Source organism: Nomascus leucogenys, chromosome 9 (assembly GCF_006542625.1).
Source record: "Nomascus leucogenys isolate Asia chromosome 9, Asia_NLE_v1, whole genome shotgun sequence".
NCBI classification, from domain to species: Eukaryota; Metazoa; Chordata; class Mammalia; order Primates; family Hylobatidae; genus Nomascus; species Nomascus leucogenys.
Genome location: NC_044389.1, coordinates 17,041,404 through 17,047,776, shown reverse-complemented (window position 1 = coordinate 17,047,776; position 6,373 = coordinate 17,041,404).

Sequence of the window (6,373 nt, the reverse complement as noted above, 5' to 3'; positions counted from 1 at the left end):
TCACCCCACTGTTAACTACTTTCTTGCTCCTTCTCTTCTTCCTCCTCCTTCCTGTTTGTGTACACGTGTGTGTACTATATTCCCTTCCTCATTCTCTTTCTTTAACCTTTAAAGGCTAAAGACCCTCCTCCCTAAAGTTTTCTTTTAGTCCCTAAAAAATAATTGACTGTCATATTTAAGAAAAATCCTGCATACATAGCACACACTGTCTCTAAACGCATAACATTGGTCTTATTTACATTTTCTTATTTGTATTTTTATTCACAATTATCATATACTCAGCTATTATCATATACTGAGAGACTTACTATGTCTAGTCACTTGATATAAATGAATGCAGCAAAGTAAATAATTTATCCACAATTATCATATACCAAAATAATTTATTCACAATTATCATATACTCAGCTATTATCACATACTGAGAGACTTACTATGTCTAGTCACTTGATATAAATGAATGCAGCAAAGTAAATAATTTATCCACTCTCACACATGTGCCAGAGTCAAGAAACCAACCCATGTTTATCTGGGTCCAAAAGTCTCATGCCCACTCACCCTACTAAACTGCCTATTTCATGTGCGTAATTTCTCCATTGAATGATAAATTCCATCTATTTAATGAGGGAGTAAACATGAAACACTGGCAGGAGCATGAGAATAAGAAGCAAATGAGTACGTGCCTTGTTTAAACTGCTGTGCTGACTAGGGGTCTGTGTCTTTTTGAACTAGATCACCTCTGTCTGTTTCCTTAAAGCTCTGTAATTCCTTGACAAGGGTTTATGCTTCATTATTTTTCAAAGAAGATGGTAGAACATTGAGAACATACCTAGCATTCATAAAAACATTTTCAGTGTAATGTGTTAATTCAGGTCATGATTATAATGAATTTTCACAAATCAGTTTGATTCATTTACATAGGAATTTATGAAAAAATACCTAACTGGTAACATCTGTCATAAAATTTTCATGTTAAAAACTAAAAAATTGCCTAGCACTTAGAGATATTGAAAAACATTTGTTACATGAATAAATAGCCCAACTCTGAAACCAAACAGGGTAGTGTACTAGTATTATAGTTACAAAATGAAAGAACAGGGATTTTGTATATATGCAACTTTAAAATGACAGATTCATAAACAGAAATTGAAAAATAACCAAAATATTACATAAATATTAAAAAGATAGATATTTTGTATTGTTATTTCAGGTACTCCCAAGTGTCACTTAGCAATACTGGATAGCTTTATTCTATTATCTGAAAAATATCTAGGTTTCTTAGGATAGCTTTTACAAGTATTTAGTTTGGTTTTCTTTTTAAGATTATAAGTGATATAGCAGACTGATATGGAGTTGTAAAACATGTGACTAAGTATCTTGAGATGAAGCCTTTGTCCTGGATTATCCAAGTGAGTCCAATGTAATCACAAGTGTCCTAATGAAAGAGAGGCAAAGAGAGATTTGACACAGAAAGAAGAGAAGGCAATGTGAAGATGGAAGAGACTGGAGTCAGGTGGTCACAGCCAGGGAATGTCAGCAATTGGCAGAGGCTGGAAGAGGCAAGAAGGCCTCTGAGAGTCCCTGGAGGGAAGACAGCTCTTAAAACACCTCGATTTTTGCCCAATAATACTGATTTTGGATTTATACCCTTCAGATATATAAGATAATATGCTGTTTTAAGCCACCAAGTTTATGAAAATTTATTATAGCAGCAATTGGTAACTAATATCTTCTTGCAATTGACATAATCTTACATATGAGAAAACCTAAAATCTTCAACAAAAACTTTTGAACTATTAAATATATCGAGTAAAGTTGCAGGATACAAAATCACCATGCAAAAAATCAGTTGAATTTCTTTATACTAGCAGTGAACTATCTGAAAAGGAAATTAAAACATTAATCTCATTTAAAATAGCATCAAAAAGAATAACATACTTAGGAATAAATTCAATGAAGGAGATCAAAGATTTGTGGGATGAAATCTGTGAAACATCGATGAAGGAAATTGAAGAAGAAACAAATAAAAGGAAATAAACTTTCTAATCATGAATTGGAAGAATCAATATTGTCAAAATCCTATACTACCCAAAGTGATGTACACAGTCAATGAAATCCTTACCAAAATTCAATAACATTGTTCATTATTCACAGAAATTAAAAAACAATTTAAAATTTGTATGAAACTACCACAGACATATAACTGAATAGCTAAAGTAATATTGAGCAAGAAGAACAAGCTGGACATATCACACGTCCTTATTTCAAATTATATTACAAAACTATCATAATCAAAACAGTATGGTACTGCATATAAACAGACACATAGAGCAATGGAACATAATAAAAATCCTGGAAATAAACCTACATATATAGGGTCCACTAATTTTTGACAAGGGCACTAAGAGGACACAATGGGAAAAGAATAGTCTGTTCAGTAAATGGTGTTGGAAAAAACAGGTATCTTTTATGGAAAAGAATAAAACTGGATCCTTATATTACACTGTACACAAATATTAATTCAAAATGCATTGAAGACTTAAATGTAAGACCTGAAATCCTAAAACTTCTAGAAGAAAACATAGGGTAAACTCTCCCTGACATCAGTCTTGGCAATGATTTTTTTTTTTTTTTGTATATGAAAACAAAGGAATGGGCAACAAAAGCAAAAATAAACAATGACACTATACCAAACTAATATGTTTCTGAACAACAAAGGAAACAATAAAAAAATGAAATGACAACCTATGGAATGGTAGAAAATATTTACAGACCATGTATCTGATAAGCAGTTAATATTCAAAATTTATAAGGGACTCATATAACTCAATAGAAAAAATAAACAACCAGATTATAAAATTAGCAAAGGACCTCAATAGATATTTTTCCAAAGATACTCAACATCACTAATCATTAGGGAAATGCAAATCAAAACCACAACGTGCTATCACTTCATACTTGTTAGGATGACTATTATCTAAAAGTCAAAGATAACAAGAGTTGGAAAGGATGTGGAGAAAATGAAACTCTTGTACATTGCTAGTGGAAATGTAAATTGGTATAGCCACTTTGTAAAACAGTATGGAAGCTCCTCAAAAAATTAGAAGTAAAACTATGATATCATCTAGTTATTCTATTTCTGGATATACAGGTTGAGTATCCTTTACCCAAAATGCTTGGGACCAGAAGTGTTTCAGAGTTCAAACTATTTTGGATTTTGGCATATTTGCGTATACATTATGAAATATCTTGCAGATGGGACCAAAGTCTCAATATGAAATTCATTTATGTTTCATATATACCTTATACACATAGTATAAAGGTAATTTATACAATATTTTAAATAATTTTGTGCATGAAACAAATTTTTGACTATGAACTGTCATTTAAGTTAGTTGTAAAATTTTCCATTTGTGACATCATTTCAACACTCAACAAATTTCTGATTTTGGAGTATTTTGAATTTTGGATCTTCATATTGGGGATGATCAGCCTGTATATCCAAAGGAAATGAAATCATTATCTTGAAGAGATATCTGCACTCCCATGTTCATTGAAGCATTATTCACAATAGTGTATGTTCAATGTACTAAAATATAATATATATATATTTACAATGGATAATAATGATATATTTTTAATCAGCCTTAAAAAGGAGGAGATTCTGCCATTTGCAATGATATAGATAAAGCTAGAGGACATTATGCTAAGTAAAATAAGGCAAACACAGAAAGAGATTCAATGATCTCACTTACATGTGGCATCTAAAAAAGTTGAACTCGTGGAAAAAGAGAGTAGAAGAGTAGTTACTAGGGGTCCAGGGTTGGGAGAAATGAGATGATGGTCAAAGGGTATAAACTTTCAGTTAGAAGATGAATAAATTATGGAGACAATGTATAACAAGGTAAGTATAGGTAATAACAATGTATTGTATACTTAAAATTTGCTAAGAGAATAGATGTATGATATTCTCATCACACACATCACCACACACACATACACACACACACACACACACACACACTATGTGAGGTGAGGGATATAATCATCAGCTTGATTGTGGTGATAACTTCACAATGTATACATATATAAACACATCACGTTGTACACTTTAAATATATATCATCTTCTGTCCATTATACCTTAAGTAAGCTGGGGGCAGGGGAGAAACATATTGTAATGTTTTCCAGTTATTCATATTTCATTTTAGCCAAAATGACAGCTCTGGGGGCAATCTGACTGTACATTGTCAGGGTTGATTTGGCTAAAACTGAATGGCTAAGCAGGTGCCTCTTTTTCTGTCACTGTTCTGCATAACCTTAAATCCCATGCAAGTTCCACTGAAGAGTATAGCAAAGTTTTCATACCCAGAAAAACCTTCTTCACACAGTTATTCAGGTTTATCAGCAGAATCTAAACTGGGTTTCAAATCTGTATGAATCCCCCAGTATATCTAGTAGAATACTGCGTACACAATTATGATTAAACCAACTTTATTTGCATTTGTAAGCAAATATATTTTTCCTCTCCGACTATTGTTGGATAGATTTGTGGTTACTAAGTCTACTAGACCCACATTTAGTTTTCTATTTCCTCGATGTTACCTGAAAATCCTACTTGTTATTTCACTGTGCACTGTGCATCTATTCTAAGAGGATGCTGTATTCAAGTGCTTTGGTGAATCTGGCTATGGTTATTCACTTATTACATCAAGTATTTCCAATAAATTTTAAAATGCAACCTAATACTTTCTGATTTTCTTTTAAAGCTAGTTATAATGAACTAATTTGGAGAGAAGTTTGATAATACTTCTTGGTAATATAGTAGTTCCCCTTTATTCACAGGGGATATACACCTCCAGCAGATGCCCAAAATCTTGCATAGTACCAACCCCTATACATATTATGTTTTTTTCTATACATACATATCTATGATAAATTTTAATTTATAAATGAATCATAGTAAAAGATTCATAACAGTAGTGGATAATAAAACGAAAATTTTAACAACCTGCGAGTATCACTACTTTTGGTCTTTGGGGCCATTAAGTAAAATAAGGGTGACTTGAACACAAGGTCTGCAATACCACAACAGTTGATCTAATATCCCAGATGGCTACTAGGTGACTAGCAGGCTGGTAGTGGACAGCATGGATATGCTGAACAAAGGGAGGATTCATGTCCCAAGCAGATGGAGTGGGTCTACAGAGATTTCAACACTACTTGAAACAGCTGCTTGATAGCATTTTACTCACTATAGAGCTTCTTTCTGTAAAGAAGATTGAAGTCAATCCTCTCAAACTCTGCAGCTGCTTCCTCAGCTAAATTGATATAATATTCAAAGTCCTTTGTTGTCACTTCAACAATATTCACAGCATCTTCACCAGAAGTAGATTTCATCTCAAGAATCCACTTTCTGTGCTTCTTCACTAGAAGCAACTCCCCGTTCACTGAAGTTTTATTATAAGATTGCAGCAATTCAATCACATCTTCAACCTCCACTTCTAATTCTAGTTCTTCTGCCATTTCCACAACATCAGCAGTTATTTTTTCCACTGAAGTCTTGACCCCCCTCAAATTCATCCATAAGGGTTGTAATGAACTTCTTCCAAACTCTTGTTGATGTTAATATTTGACCTCCTCCTGTGATTTATGAATATTATTTATGGCATCTAAAATGATGACTGTTTTCCAAAAGGTTTTCAATTTATTTCAATTATCCAGCAGAATAAATCATTATTGATGGCAATGATAGCCTTATGAAATGTATTTCTTAAATAATAAAACTTTAAAGTTGAAATTACTCCTTGATTCATGGGCTGCAGAATAGATGTTTTGTTAGCAGGCATGAAAACAACATTGATCTTCTTGCATCAGAGCTCTTGGGTGACTAGGTACATGGTCAATAAGCAATAATATTTTGAAAGGAATTTATTTTTATAAGCAGTAGTTCTCAATAGGGGGCTTAAGATACATAAACAATGCTGTAAACAGATATGCTGTCATCCAGGCTTTGTTGTTCCATTTATAGAGCACAGGCAGCGTGGATTCAGCATAATTCTTAAGGGTGTTAGGATTTTCAGAATGGTAAATGAGTATTGGCTTCAAATTAAAGTCACTAGGTACATTAGCCTCTAGCAAGAGTCAGCCTATTCTTTGAAGCTTTAAAGCCAGGCATTGACTTCTCTTCTCTCACTATGAAAGTCATAGATGGCATCTCCTTCCAACAGGAAGCTGTTATGTCTCCATTGAAAGTCTGTGGTTTTAATGTAGCCACCTTCATCAATTACCTTAGCTAGATCTTCTGGATAACTTACTGCAGCTCCTACATCAGCACTTGCTACTTCACCTTGAACTTTTGTATTATAGAGGTG